This window comes from Lagopus muta, chromosome 20 (genome assembly GCF_023343835.1).
Source record: "Lagopus muta isolate bLagMut1 chromosome 20, bLagMut1 primary, whole genome shotgun sequence".
Classification (NCBI taxonomy): domain Eukaryota; kingdom Metazoa; phylum Chordata; class Aves; order Galliformes; family Phasianidae; genus Lagopus; species Lagopus muta.
In genome coordinates, this window is record NC_064452.1 from 506,586 (window position 1) to 522,544 (window position 15,959).

A 15,959-nucleotide genomic window follows, 5' to 3' on the forward strand; every position below is an offset into this window, starting at 1 on the left:
TCGAGATTTTTTATACAGCGTCAGTAACCTTCCCCCATCCCTGCTTGGGGATTCATTGTGAATTGACCTGCAAGGACCAAGCCCTCTGCTGCAGCACTACTGGCAGGGAAACATTACCGGTGAGACTACGGCAAAGAAAGGGGAGGCAACGCTCCGCTACCGCTATTAAAGGTCAAGCCAAAATGCATCCACCTTAAAGAAAAAAAAACGTCAGAATTAAAAATCTCACCTCTCCACCCCAGAACGGAGTAACCCCGAACTTCATAAGGGAGGCACCACTCCCACCCAGAGCCAGCAGCAGCCCGCCGTGTAACCTCCCACCCGAACAAAAACTGGAAAGCAGCGATAAACGGAGCGACGGAGCGGAGCCGACCGCCAGCAAAAGGCTTCGGAGGAACTGCGCGCCTGCGGGCAGCGGAGCGACCCCGGGAAGGAGAGACCGGCCCTCCCCGCCCCGTTCTGCTGCGGCTGGCACCGAAGGGCTGAGCCTCCTCCCGCCCGCTCCGCCGCCGCAGGAAAACAGTGGGAGCAGAGGATTCCTACGGCAGCGCTCCGGCCCCGTTTTGTCCCCGTGCCGCAGCGGGCCGCGGCCGCCTCCCGGGCAGCGCCTGCTTCGCCCTCCGCAGGGCCGGCGGCCGGAACGGGACGAAAGCCGTCGGGAACGACGGAGAGAGCGCTCCGCATCCCCCGGCAGGCACAGACACACGGACACACAGCCACACACACACGCACCGGGCTCCTCGCCCGGCAGCGTCCGACCGCAACCCCGCCGCCCCCGATCCTGCCAAGTCACCGGGCGCAGCGGAGCGGCCTGCAGGCGGACACAGCGCCGGGCCCGCCGCCCCGCTCCGCTCCCCCCGCCCCACCCGCACCGCGGCCCTCCCGCCCCTCCCCGCGTTCCTGCTAAGTCACCGGCGGAGGGTAGCGCCGGGCCTGGCGGCGGAGAGCGGCGGGGCAGGAGGCGGGAAGGAAGCGGAGGAGCCGCGCCCGGCCCCGCACCCACCGCGGGGAGCGGCCGCCGCCCGCAGCCCCCCGGCCCGCCGCCTCCCCCGGTCCCTCCTCACCGACGGGCGCGGCCGCCATTTTGAGAGCGAGCTGGAGAGAAGGAGGGAGGGAGGGGGCGGCGAGGGAGCGGAGGGCGGGGAGGAGGGGAGCGGCTGCCGGGCCTGCACCGCTAGGGACGGCCTCCGCGGGGCGGCAGCGACGGGCGGGGGAAGGGAGGAAGAGAACGGAGGAGAGCCGCGGCCCCAGCCTTACCCGAGCCGCCGCCGCTTCGCTGCGCTCCTCGAGGCTGGCGCCGCCCGCCTCTCCCGTCCACGGGCGCGGCGGGGTGCAGGGGATCCCGGAAGCACTGGGCGCTGCTCCGCTCCGCGCTCTGTCAGCGGCGCCCCGGCCGCCAGGAGGGAGGGAGGGAGCGGCGCGGCCCGCCGGATCACTGCGCATGTGCGGGGCGGGGGCGGGGACGGCCGCCCGCCGCCATCTTGGAAAGCTGAGGTGCGGGGCGCGATTCCCGGCGTGCCCCGCGCCCACCGGCTCCCGGCGTGCCCCGCGCCCGGAACGGCTCCAGGTATTGCTGGCCCGGCCGCGGCCTGGCCTCGCCCCATCCCGGCCCCCGGTGGGAGCTGTGGTTCCTCTGAGCGTTCGCTGTCGCGCCTCCCGCGCTCTGGCTGCCCGTCAGCCCGCCGACCCCTCGCACCTTTCGCCATTGATACCGCAGATCTTCGTCTGTATCTGAACGAAGGGTAAAAACGTGTTAACGTTCAAAACGACGCCACGAATGTCAGTGAAGAGAGTGAGGCAGGGCGAGGAAGGGAAAGGCCTCGTGCAGAAGATTGTACATCGTGTATAGCTGGGAGCATGGCGCAGCAGGGCCGTGCTGAGGAGAGGCCTGCGCTGAGCCTGCTGCTGCCTTCTGTGGCTCTGCCACACTGTGCTGCGCAGGAGCAGGGCCATGGCATGTCCTGGCCTGTGTGGAATCTGCTCCTGAGACAGCGATGTTTTCAGTGAGTAGCTCTGCCCTGCGGGCCTGGAGTTCCAGGCTGGAAGGAAGCGTGTCGTCGGTGGCCTTCGCCTCCGTGTGAGAGCAGATCTGGCTGTGTGCTGTGCGTCTTGCTGCTGCACATTCAAACAATTGGTTGAAAAAAGTGCTTTGCACTTGGAACGGGAGGTTTTTAGAATCTTCTACAAACCACGGTTAGTAGGGGTTTGTAATCTCAAAATATCCTTGGTTTAATTTGTCAGTGTTCGCAATAGTAAACTGCGGCCCAGGCTACAGATGATTTAACACGTGTGTTCCCAAGAAATACTGACAGAAGAGGGAATTGCCTGCTACCTGCCTCAACTGCCACTGAACAGTGCTCAGTTAAGCAGCTGTGTGTATCAGAAGCCAAATTCTACCCCCAGTTTCTGATCATGCAGTCCTTATGGTCTTCAGTGATTTGTCTGTGTGACAGTGAGAACTGTCCTTTACCAGGTGCTTTGCAAAATGTTTTGTGTTTGGCAAATGAGAGATGAGCTGGCAATAGACCCAACCAGTATAACTGCTTAATTGCAGTAAATCCAGGTGCAAAACAAAAAGAGCTCTGCTGTTAGAGCAAACAGTTACATGTGTGTTGCTATCAAAGGTCAGTGACCAAAGTCACCTCTAGTGTGGTTCGGCCATTTTTCCCTTCCACTCTGCCAGCAGTTTGGCTATCATAACGTGCTGGGAGGCCACACAGAAGCCCTGCTGAAGTCAAAGGAAGCATCATGCAGGGCTCTTGCCATGTCCATATTGCTGGTTGTCCTGCTGCAGAGCGTTGGGCTGTGCAGGTGCATTAAGCACATCATACCCGAGGTAAAGCACACTGGCTGCTCCCAGCCATCTCCTTGTTCTGTGTGCCTGAGCGTGGCCTCCAGGAGGCCTTGTTTCCTAGCCTTCCAGGAACTGAGATCAGTCCAGCCAGTTTGTAGCTCTCCAGAAGCAGCCATCAACTGCAGCCAGTGAGCAGGATATCTGCAAAAACAGCCTGACATTTAGGATAAGACTCTGAAATAGTATGCCAAAATTATATTTGCATTATTCCAGTCTGTTTGCAAAGCAGGCTTAAACTGCCTTGAAATTTCTCAAAATTATAACAAATTTATATCAAGTATTTTGGGATGCATATTGTAAGTGATAATTAGTATTTACTCATGAAATTCAATTAATTTTACAGAGACTGATAAATTTTCCCAGTGCTTTTATGAAATAGATATTTTATTCTCCTTCCACAGCTGCCCTTCCTTGTACTACCATCACTTGATACTGGGATGAAAAAAATCCCAGCTCTCAAGGCAGCTAAACTATACAGCCTCAGAGCAGAAATGTTCTTGACAATTTCCTTGATTGCTACAGTGTGTCTTGGTGATGGAAAGATTGCACTCTCAGATCCCTCATCAGGGACGTGAGGGTACGAGTTGTGTGGCTCATTCCGATGCCTGCTTCAGATTTTCCTGCACGATATTCCTACAGTAAATGTTTTCATCTTGTGCAGAGGCCCTTCGGAGCGAGCGCGCTTCCTGCAGTAGATGTTTTGCTGTGAGGGCTGTGGCGACTGCGTATTTCAAAAAGGTACATCAAACCTCAGAGAGGCACTATTTTACTAACCGCAGAATCATTCATTGATAACCCACGTTGTCTGTGAGTGAAAGCTGTGATTAACATTCCACCTGGGTAGATACTCATGTAGCAAAACATCTGTAGTGATTATACTGCTGTAATGAACTAATTTACACGTTGCAAGTTCTTCTCTGTGCCTGACCTACAAAAGATGTGATCTGTCACAGCTACAGAGCTTTGGAAGAAATTTGCCCAAAACATCTGCACAGGTTTGAACAGAAAATTGGTCTCAGTTTTAGGTTGGGAACAAAATCTGGTGACACGAATATGGTTGTGACAAGGTGTGTAAGCATACACCAAAGGAAAATTAACTTCGAGTTACATCTTGCCATTCCATCTAATGATTCAGCAGGCATGTCTACCCGTGTAGTAACCCGTACAAGAAGTGAGTCTTTTCTCATCTTTTTGTTCGTTGGTAAATAGTGACTTCTTTGTGGCTCATGCATGACTTCTTTCTTTTCAAAGTTTTCCACTTTCTTATTTCTATAGGTAGAACAATGCACAGAAGTTTGAGGCATTGTATTTTTGGGAAACAACTGAAGATATTAAGAAGAATTGTTGTTTTTGCAACACAAATAGAGAGAAAATACCTACGTGTGGGGAATTTTTTATGTTCCCAATGAAAGCATAGTATAGAAGCATTCAGATTCATTTCTAATGTGTTTCAGATTTTAGGAAACATTTCTGCAGTACTCGTGTTACCTTATCTATATATTATTAACATAAGGAAGAGGGCAGTCTATCATGGCGTTCCTCTCTATCTGACCTTATGACAACATTAAAAACAAGATAAGCAAATCCAGGCTCTAACATGTTTCAGTACTGAGAACCTTGGTCTGTTGCAAAGTCTGCACCCATTATAGCAGATTTTTTTTGCTGAAGCTGAGCCTCTTTTCACATTTATTCCAAAGAATGTAAAGTGATGAAACTTCTGTTTCTTGAACTAGGTGTTTACATGGCTGTGTTTACTCTGTTTTGCTTATCAGCTGAACTGGTCATCACACGCAGGTTATATGGCCTTCATGCTACTATCCAGGACAGTGTTATCTTTCTGCACTCCGATTCATTAATCTATTTCTGTGAATATTATTTTCATGCTTACTTTTTGAATACTCACACGTCAGTTCACCATCTCCTTTGCCTGGAGCCTAGGGGTGAAGGTCCAAGCACAAGCAGGACGTCATCAGCGTATCAGTTTTATTTTCCCTGCTGTGCCACAGCAGAGCACCTTGCATAAACTTTACTGTTTACCTTTGAAGTGCGGCGTTATCTGACATGTAAGCCTGGCTCATTTGTTAGTCACAATCTATCTGTGGCTCTTTGGTGTTTCAGTGACTGTATGATCCATTTCTGCTGTGCCCAGCATTTCAACCACATCCACTGCGACACAGCGTGGTATCATTTTGTGATGCTGTGAGGAAAGCACTGTATAGAATAACCCTGACAAAGTTTTTAACATTATAGCAATAATTGCATGTATCTCTTGTCATACACAGAGATGTTTTCTTTTCCAATTTTTAAAATCAATATATAGAAATTACACTTATTGAAAGGATAAATATACTTAATTTTTATACTTTTATTTAATATTTTTTAGCATATGATTCCTTATTTCTTCAAAATATTTTCTAAATTGAAGGCTTTATCAATAACATGTAAATTCCAATTAAAAGTATTGTAAAGCAGTGCAGATATAATAACAGATTTGCTCCTCAGTCTAGTTGGGTGTGCACTTTTTATGCAGAAGACGTGCACAGTTATCATGCAGATGCAGAGGTGCACTACAGCTGAACGTGTAGATCAGGCCATCATAGGTTCCTGTAGCTAACTAGAATAATTTGGGTGCGTAAGTACCTGATTTGCATAGGAAACTGCTGCAAAAGCACACAAAGATATTTTAAATCAGATAAATCATTTGTCAATCTTACAGATACGTTTCTAAGCAAATTGCAGATGGAAGTAAGCTAAATTTGACATTCTCTTTGCAAGCCTTTGCTGTACTTCAGCGTCCCTTTTTCATTCATACCTACAGCCTTCACAAATTACACTTTAAAATAAAATGAAAGAAAGCATGCAGACTGTTAGAGGACGTGATATAAGGGTACTTCACAAATTGGTTCATCAAAGTGAAAAAAGCAACTACAGCATAAGAGTTTATCAGCATAAAGGTTGAGAAAAACAGACCCAGGCATATTAGTAGGAGGCAGCAGTATTAAAGAAGGGGAGCAGAAACTAACATCCGTGTATTCTTAATCCGTGGTTATCCAAGATTTGGATTAAGCTGCCTTCTGGAGGCCCTTTTTGTATTGGAGTATTTACCTTTGGTCGCGGTGATTCTACTTTTAATGAGTTCATATTTGAGAAAAGACCAAGAAAACCTTTCTGGTGAGGATTTCAGCAGAACTGCTGCTGAGTCAAAAACACAGTTAAAGCAAAGCAAATTGCTGCCTTTATAATTCTTTAAATTCCTTTGCTAATTATAGTAATGTGTAAACATGCATGCTATTACGGCTGACACTATCCAACACCCCTTCTAAGTTCTCTTCACTTTGTTTCTTTTCACTTAAAATAATAAAGCATTGCTGACAACAGTGTGACATTGCTTGCATTTTTTGTGATCATATCCAGCGAAGGCTGGTTTCACTGCATTCAGCCTAATATTAAAAGATGTCCTCGTTATTTCATGCTTTTCTAATTTATTGTTAATACACAGCCCACAGAAACTTAGTATTTGCTTCTAAGTTAAGAGTTTCCTCTAAATCACTTTAATCCATATGTATTTGTTGTCCATTGTAGAATCACCAAAAGTTATTTAAATTTTGGCGTTTACAGCAGAAATCTGTTACTCAAGATATGTAAAACATTAGGGAAATATTCCCTCTGTCCTGCCTATGCTGCAGCATTCTAAACAGCTTTAGTGTTAAATAAGGTACAAGTACCTTCGTGTTCTGTTTTCATGGCTCCATGAAAATTCAAATCCCTTTGTATTTTTCATTAGAGATAAAGGAAAAGAAAACCATGTGCTAAGTACAGCTTGTGGCTGTTAGAGGGAAAACTTATCAACAGTTACTGACTTTGTAATCATTGCATATACTGTTGACATAACATGTTTTTGTTCCTCACAGGTGCAACAGTGAGCTGTCAAAGACTGCCTTGCTTCTTCTCCAGAGCAACCATAGACTTTACAACTGAAATTACTGGGAAGCTGATGGGGATTTGTAATACATGTGCTAAGGTAAGTGAGAATCCTGGCCACGTGAAAGACAATCTTTAGTTGTATGTCTTTTCTAAGCAAAAATATCTTCCCAAACAAATATTTATCCCTTAAGAAGAAAATGAATGCCCCTGTCCTGACTGTCTATTTAACTAACAGATCTGCTCCAGTCCTTAATAAACTGACCATCTATTACCCTATTGAAATCAGCAATGTTTTACAAAAAAATAGAGCTACTTTGAAGCTATTGCTTTGGCAAAAATAGTTGTAAATGCCACAGTGATGCCATATTTTTTTAAGTTTAGAATATTTATTATTACTGGAAAATTCCAATTCTATTTTAGATTAGGAAAGTTTTAACTATTATTCTTCAGTAACATCATGGATGTTACTGGTCTAACCAGAAGGCTTAGGAATTAACATGGATGTGCGCTGGGATTGCTGGCAGCTTGTAAGAAAGTGGTCCAGATGGAGAATTTTTCTTTCCCATAGGAAGGAATATTGAAGCTTCCCAATGGCCAGGAAGTGGTCATTCATAATGCCCTGCGACTGCAAAAGAATGTGCCATGATCAGTCCGTGCACAGATACTCACACACCCTACTGAAATTACACGTTTGACATGTTCTTAAAATGAAACTTTCTGAATGCAATTGCAATTATTCTTATTAGTTGTGCTGTGATTCAGTTTTATGCTACTTAGTAATGAAATGCTTCAGTGGAATTTGGCTATTCTTCATAGCATATCTCATGAGAAAACAGTGACCTTAGCTTGCCTTTCTACCGCCTTTTTTCCTCTGGAAAATATCAGCCATAATTAATATAATGTTACACAGAAGGGATGGTAAAGAAGGACCACTTGGAGACATTGGCTATCACAGTAGGTATTTTCCAGTAAAGGCACTGAAAATTGTAAGTGGAAGGAGAAAAAAATTAAATTTCAGCGAAGAGCAAACAGAGAGAGAGAAGACAGTGTGGTGGGATGCTGTTAGTGCTGGGATGCTACACGACTTAGATGAGAAAGAGGAGGATTAGCAAAAAAATAAAAGGCTGCAGAGGCAAATAAAGTTGGCTGCCTGGAGAAGTGGGATAAAGGTAAAGCAATACTTCGGCATGTTGGAGAAGGGAAATTCTGGGCTTATGTTTACTGTAATTCCATTGCCTTCCAGAAATATTTCCCAGCATTCTTCTCAAAGAACAAACGAGGGTAGAAGAACAACAAAAAAGGTTTTGTGATTGCATTCATCTGAATTTGAAAATCTAGAAAATCTAGATTTTCCAATAGTGTAAATTGTCTGAAATGTTATTGACAATGGGACCATAATTTGATGGCACCGTGAAGAAAGTGAGGCTTACTCCCTTAGTACATCACCGTGCATTTCTATAGTTAACATAATTTTACTAGACTATTTAGAGATAATTACATGGAGTGTAAAACAATGTCCTTTGCCCATGTGGACATTCAACACTGAAATCTCTAAATGACAGAGGCAGAAAAACGTTTCATTCTGTAGTATTTCATTCTGAAATTCTTTAGTTAATCTGTAATTGTCAACAGTGAAGAAAATAGTAGAAAGAGAGAATGTCTGTTCATTTCTGGATAAGTCACAAATGGTCAGCACTGAGCGGCAGTGATGTGTGCTATGCTTTGTTCTGTCAGTAGTGCATCTTCTGGGCAAACCATTTACCCTCTTCTGGAAATTTTTGCAAACATTTATGGCAGCTGCATTATTAACTCCTGTTTTTGAAGTTTGTTTGTATTTATTCTTTAGTAGATGTCACAACAAAAATAATAAGAACAAATGTTGGAAAAATCAGAAAATCAGTAGTGAAGTTCTAGGTGACTGTGACAGAATAATCTACTTGGCCTGTCATTTTTATAAAGTTAATGTTCACTCATACTCTACTGGCTCCTGTGCTTTCGCAGACCTTGGTTTCAGTTCTATTGTTTGTTCAGAGAATTTAGTGCCCTCAGCAACTGCACTGTGTTTATGTATATCATGAGAAAAAGGTAGGCTTCAGCTTGTGGCATTTCTTGGCCAGGTTAGAAAAAAAAATGCTTTGGAAAGTGTGCATTTTCTGCATCTCTCTGCTGTATTTTCTGCATCCATTCTGAATAGGAAATTAAGCAAATTTTGTTAAATTAATGTATGTTGCCTAAAAATGTATGAAGACTGAGCCTGATTGTTTTCAGAGCTGTCTTTGAAAAAAGGGAGTTGAATTTTACTCAAAGACAAAAAAGTAGCATTTAACACTGATGTATTTCATGCAGGGAGAACTTGCATTGGCTGCAGGCAGAGCTGCTCTGCAATGAGATCCCAGGTAGGCAGTGGCGTGCTGTATTGAGAGGCTTCACAGTTTGGTAAATTATTGCATGATTGAAGAAACGTGGAACATAGTGGTCTCAGGAGATGGCAAAACATTATTTCCATAGTCTTTGCCCTTTATTTGACATAAGTACTCACCTTGGCTCATCCAGTAATGACATGGAAGTTGAGCTGGGAACAAAGCGTGAGACTGGTGACAAAAATGGTGAGATTCCGTTTTTTGCTACTTTAATGTACGATTAGAAAGTGATAATCCTTATTTGGGATTGGGAAGAATTTCTAATTGAGACTGATTTACTTAATCTTAAAAAATGGGAATGAACATGTCTTTGATTCATTTACAGAATCCCAGTAGATTTCCATTTGGCCTGGAGAGTTTTCTGTCCCCGTTTTCAGACTTCATTGTGTTATCTGTATTCACTTCTTTATCTTATATGGCAGCCTTTTCATTATTAAGCAGGCTCAGTGAAGGATACACTAAATTAGAACATTTCTGTCCTTTTACAGCGTAAGACAGCACAGAGTCTCTCCTAAGCTTTCTGGTGTACTGATACAGAAAAAGATATACATGAGCTGTATCTAACATTTAATCTGTAGTTATCTTCTGAAATGCTGCATTTTCAGAGCTACTCTCTTACTTTTCAGGAACAAACAAACAACTTATATCTGTTAAGAATATCTTCAGGAGGATGTAACGGCCAAAGATCCTGACAAGTCAGCAGAGAAGGACTTGAGTAATATAATGAGTTTGAGTTGCAAAGTTGTTTCTTCCTATAGCGATATTACTTGTGACCCTTTATATCTCAAGACTTAGAATTTGTCAGGCTGATGGTATGCAGCACAGATAAAAAGAAAGGCCTTTTTTTGGTACTAATTTGGCAATATAACCTTAATTTAAAAAAAATATATCGAAAATGGGGAGGGTGGAGGAATGGGCAACTGATTGGCATGTTGTGCCAGGGTAATTCACTTACACATGGCTGCTAAGAATTGAATCACGGTAAGGCAGAAATAACTAGTATGGGAGTCTGGACAAACAGCTGTAGCAGATCAGTAGTTTTTTCTGTAAAACTCACCTTTCTATAGGCAACTGCAGATCTGCATGAACAGCATTTGCAGCTGATAAATGCCTGTCTAAGAGCTCGATTCTGAAGCTCAAATAAATGCAGTTCCATCAAGCACTTGTCACAGAGGCCATTGCAGCAAACAGGAGAAAGTTAAGCACCACAGAGACTAACAAGAATTACTTCAGTGAGTTGGAAAGTAAAATTAAGAACAAGAAAAAACATTTGGAAGAAGTTGGGAAAAGTGGTTTGATTGTTGGAGTGCCTGATGTCCTTGAACAGACCTCTACTCTCCCCATCTCTACCTTCTCTGTCCCCTGATGCAGTGGATACTTTCGCCTTTTATTTTAATGTGTACAGAACTGGGCTTTATGTACTAGTGTAGCTTTCAGAAACATTCTTTGAATGTAGAGAAAGATCCTTAGGCAATTCCAGCAACATAGATTTTATTTTCATTTTCTGGAGAGAAAAAGAGAAAGCACTGAAAGCACTGATGATAACATTTCATATTAAAAAAAAAAATAAAAAAAGTCATGTAATATATTTTAAATGTCTAAGAACAAATGTTCAAGGAAAACCAAAAATCTTTTCACCTTGAATCTCAGACACACTCTCTGGATCTGTAACCTGCCAGTTTCTTTTGTGTTCACAGGCAGGTACCTTTTTCAAGCTGCCATTTTTAGTTTCGGTTGTTTTTCTCATAAGGGAATCCTTCCATGCTCCAGGTTAATTATGTTTCTCTCCTCTCAAGTTTCTTTACTACCCAGAAATTTAAGCTAATGCAGTCTATTTTAGGCTTTTAGAAGTGCTCAGTACTATGATATCTGTGCACTAATCTGCACAGATTATACAAATCAGGGATCATCCTAGCACATAGTATCTTTTGGCTGGCCTGAACAGTTGTCTCGGAGTAGTACTGCATTGTGCTATGCAGAATGTGTACATTTTAATGAGATGAGTTAATCCCTGTATTCTTGGAAAAGACCTTGATAGTATTATCTGACTTTACTTACAATACTGTTTGTATTAGAGTACACAGAGCTATTCTTGGTCTGCCAGATCAGTTAAAGAAAAACAGCCTCTTACAGACAACTAATATTTAATTATTTACAAGCTACTAATCAGTCACTGCAGTGAGTTCAGAAACTAGAAATGACTGCTGCATTTGCTGAAGGCACTGAAACAAAGAGCAGTGGTGACACTGGTGAGGTCCTAAGAAAGAACTCACTGGCATTTTCCAGTTGCAGAGTCTCAGTAGCACTCAGCTGCAGCTTGGGTCAGTATTAGCAGTGACAGCCAAGTGACTGAGCTGCACACATTACTAAATAATGCCAAATGTCAGAGTTTTCTAAAGAATCCCTTGCCTGCAGTTGCTGCCATCCTTGTCCGTAGTGCAGTCTTCAAAGTTCATTAGCTGACAGCAACAAGTATTTCACCGACTCCTAGGAAAACAGCTCCTAGTTGTAGTTGTTCTGCAGCCCTTTTTCCGGTTGAACTCCGTCAGATTTCATTTTCAAAATAATTAACCTGGACTTGCAGGGAAGGTCTGTTAGCCTGGATTTGTACTTGGGAGCAACAGGAACTCCTGCCTGAATCTAGACATATAATAACTGCAGGTTATCAGTATTCTTAATGGAAGATGGACAGAGATTTGGACATTAGAAGAGCATTGTAGCTAGCTTTGTCACCAGAGAAATATCAAGCATTTCCTAGATTTTATTTATTTGTATTTTCAGTATAAAGTTCAAAAAAGAACCACAAAAGTAACTTTCACTGCCTTGTAGAACACTTCCCAATATCTGGAATAGGAGAGCATTTACCTACACATCTTTGGTAAGAAAGCTGGAAAATATGAGCAGAATGTATCTGAGGAGCTTAACATTTCAGTACTTGTATACTTCTGAGGTTTTGAAGTAATTAATTTTCATGGCTTAGCTTGCAGTGCTTTGCTGTGTGACACTGACAGTACTCTAGAACCCTTTATTGATGTATTTTTGTTCACTTCAGATTTCTTTTCCATTACTGCTTTGTGGAGTAATTTACATATATGCAAAATGAATGGAAAAAAGTCAAAATTGTGGCCTTTCTCACTGAAGTTTTGCAAGTGCTAATAATAACACAGAATGCATGGCAACTGTGGAATCTAGCCTTCAGGCAAGAATCCAATTTCACACAATTCTTGTCCAGTCCTTGTTTTGGTAGTATTCTTAAATTATATCAGGACTTTTTTCACAAACTAAAAATCAGGCAGCAAGCTACCATTCAAAAATCACTGTGAAAGTCACTGACTAACATAAATATTTATCCATAGCATTGATAATAATAGTGAGAAGCAAGACAGGATGGAACGGGAGCTTGGAATATCGTAAAGGAATTGGAGGAGAAGGATAGAAGCTCATTTCCATTTAGCAATTAAGGAAGGGGTCTGATTTTATCTGCTGCATCAGACGGAGGAAAGAAAAGAGAGAAGGGGCCGTGAGCTGGGTGTTTCTTTGTGAGCATCCAAGTTGTGGGGAGAAGGATCAGTGGAGGAATAGTGAGAAGTAACTGTCGATATCCGCAGTAAAAAATGTCTTAGCAGGCTGGCAGTCAGCTCGTCAGAGATTCTGTAGCCCTCGTATTAGCCAGGTGGCCAGTTCCCCACTTAGCCTGCCAAGTGAGTTGATCATCATCTAGGAGCCAGACAGTGCCAGGTGGCCAGATCCATCACTCAGCATCCAATTAACAATGACACTGGTTCCAAGCCAAGTGGAAAGGCAGCTCTGAGACGGATAGGGAGCATCGCTGCACCACCAGTGCAGACCCTATGTCAGGTCCAGCTGCCTTGAATTTTTATAGAAAGCTTTTTCTTTTTTCTTGTTCTTTTCCTTTTTTTGATTCTTTAAGGGTTTTGTGGTTGTTTTTTGTTGGTGGTGGTTGTTTGGGTATTTTTGCTTGTCTTTGAGCAGTAAAGCTGTCTAAATCTTCTCACTTTCACCACTATTTTCTTTTATGGCAGTTCTGTGCCTAAGAGCAGATGTGCCACACTACACATGATCTCTCCATGCTAGAAAGAAACTACCAGGTCATTTACCTTCTGAGCTGCGTTGGAGTTCTAACCCCATTAAGCGAATGCTAACCCATGTCTGGTGCTGGATGTCATGGCACAGGTGGATCTTGCCTGATTTCTTTTTTAATTACTTAGCAAGAAAGGATCCTTCACTCTTATTTCACCATGAATCTTAGATATAGGAGTAGTTTTTGAACTGTCTTTCATACTGTTTCAACCTTACGTAAAAGCAATTGTATTTCAAAGGCTTTTCCATTTCATTAGATTTTCTAAGAGAGATCTCTTCCATTTGTTTAAATGGAAATATGGAATTCATTTTTATTTTATGATGATGTGGGTATAATCATACACTTACTAGAAAGCTCTGGAGAAGAGTCAGAATTTGGAAGATAGCCCAATGAATGTGATAGTTTATTAGGATTTGTTGTTATCCACACCTGTGACTGTCCTGCATGAAGCACTCTTCTGTTGGGCCTTTGCCACCAGAGTGAAGCATGTTTTCAGTGTTCTCCACTCCCTAGAAATCAGATTGAGACACGTGAGTTAAGAACATTGTGGCAGTTTTGTGAGCATGTTGTGAATAAATAGAAGTCTTCAGTTTGTAATGTCTTGCATGATATTTAAAAAATGGAGGAAGGAGAATACTCAAAAGTGCAGCTCTGTTTAGGCCCCTCTCGCGGTCTGAAAACAGTGTTCCACCTTTGGGTTGGCAGTTAGGGCAAGATCAACAGTTGTGAATGAAGCATGCCGACTGGTGAGAAGTGAGATGATGGTTTATAGGAATAGAGCTACATATGGCTTGAAGGATGCAGCAGTTTGAGCTGCAGCATCCAGTGACTCATGGGCCACTCAGGGAAGGTGCACTCAGGATAAAGCCTTGTCTGAAATCTCTGTGCTGCCACTGCAGTTAGCACCAACATAAAGCTCTGATGGAGAACACATATAGGGAGTTTGTGATTATACCTGGGCAGCCACAGTTAATAACATTTCAAACAGTTTAACAGGCCAAGTAGTGGGGTGTCCTATCTGACTGCTTAGTTGTGTATTAGTACAAGAGCCTGTGTGTAGGAACAATTGGCTGCATGGAATGGAGATACCATCTTGTTAAAGAGAGGTGGTGGTTACCTCACCTGGCAATGAAATAGAGAAGATCAGCATTCACTGAAAGCTCTCAAAGACTTCATTCAGTTGAATCGTGTAATACTTCTCTGTAGCAGATCTCTCAGTGATAAGACAGGAGTGGTGATTTTGATGCATAACTCCTTGAAATTAACAAAACCTCCCAGCATTTTGGGGTGAAGGAGTCCATGACTGGCATGTTGCTACCTGGAGCTGGCTCACAGTAGGGATGCATTAGTCTCTCACCAGTTTCCATAGATGCAAAATGGAGCTAACAATGCTTAATTATCCACTTTATCTACTAAGTAGGGTTAAGGCTGGGGACATTGTGGCCATTTAATTACTCTTTGTAATGAGCTCTGAAAGAAGTGACTTACAGCCAGTACGGCGTGAATCAGGCTGCTGCCGGGCGCTCGGCCGAAGGGCGCAGCCCTGTCGCGGTGCCAAATGCCTCGCATCATCCGCTCGCCTCCCCCTTGCCTCACACAGCTGTGACAGTAACAATTATGCTGGGAGGAGTGCGTCTATCTGTGGCATTTCCACCCATTTGATCCCCTTCAGACAATCACAAGGAGGTGGGGTTTCTGTCTTGCTTACGTGTCTGTGTTTTCAAATGAGCCTCTCGTGTTGCCGCTCTGCAGTCAGCATACTGCCAGGCTGCTCTGTGCTGCGTACAGCCCAGTGTCTCCACCAGCTGACAGCAACCTGTGGCTTGGCAGCTGCAGGCGGCTCCGTGCCAACACCGCCCACCAGGATGGGACGAGGCCCTCCGCTCACACCCCGCTCACCCCAGGGCACCCCACTGCCCTCTGGCCATGCGCAGCGAGGGAAGCGAGAGAGAAGAGGCTTCACTGGATCAAGCTGTTCTGATCAGCGGTGGGATGCAGCCTCTTCGAGGGCTGATAATTACTGCACCGATGCTGCTTGCCTCCACCACCAAAAGTGCAGAGCCCACAGTGTGCATCAGATTTGCCTCTGCCCAGTGTGTCCTTACACAGCTTGGACAGCAGACCTGCAGGCGGCGGGCAGCTCTTGTTATAGTTCCTGAAATGTATTTATTTTGAAAAACAGAGTAACAAGCATTTCATGCTGCCTAGGTCCAGAAATGCCTTGCTGTCTTTGCCTTTTCTTCAATTTTTTTTTATTTTTATTTTTTGTGAAACATAAAGAAATGAGGATTCTGACCCTTTATATTGTATTTTGATAACTGCTTTTAGACTGCTTCCATCAGAAGGTGTTTTCCTGACAGCTTCCTAAGGGCAGTTAATGTGGCAGTGTGCATTGATGAAGGCAGAGAAAGGAGTGGTCAACTTTATGATCTCAAGTGAAAAGCCCAAGAGAGATTCTCCCCCAGAGATTTTTTTTGCCATTTTAATTAAGCATTGAGTCTCCACCGATGGCTTTTACCAGCACGTCACATTGTTTATCCAGGCAGTATTTTCATTCTAGAGTGTTGATGAGCAACGCAGGAAAGACCAGGAAAGTCCAACCAAAATGAGTTCAAAGATATTATCGCTTTGACATTAACTTAGTTTGAGGCTTTTTTAT

General features: G+C 43.7%; 1 protein-coding gene and 1 long non-coding RNA gene across 7 annotated transcripts in view; one reads left to right on the top strand and one right to left on the bottom strand.

The window, feature by feature from the left end:
- PAFAH1B1 (platelet activating factor acetylhydrolase 1b regulatory subunit 1) overlaps positions 1–1,403 on the bottom strand; it is a 30,947-nt gene extending 29,544 nt beyond the window's left edge. Inside the window, exon 1 of one of the 4 annotated variants that reach the window (XM_048967037.1) lies at positions 1,258–1,403. The gene's annotated coding sequence lies outside the window, so the exon portion shown is untranslated. Of the gene's footprint in view, positions 1–732; positions 756–912; positions 1,009–1,064; positions 1,141–1,257 lie in introns of those variants that run through there. The other 3 variants (XM_048967038.1, XM_048967040.1, XM_048967041.1) reach the window with 3 other exon arrangements.
- A 198-nt stretch (positions 1,404–1,601) lies between these two features.
- Positions 1,602–15,959, top strand: part of LOC125703060 (uncharacterized) — a 28,453-nt gene continuing 14,095 nt past the window's right edge. Inside the window, exons 1-5 of one of the 3 annotated variants that reach the window (XR_007380754.1) lie at positions 1,602–2,193; positions 3,516–3,592; positions 6,766–6,875; positions 9,125–9,174; positions 9,825–13,864. This is a non-coding gene — a long non-coding RNA (uncharacterized LOC125703060). Of the gene's footprint in view, positions 2,194–3,515; positions 3,593–6,765; positions 6,876–7,346; positions 13,865–15,959 lie in introns of those variants that run through there. The other 2 variants (XR_007380755.1, XR_007380756.1) reach the window with 2 other exon arrangements.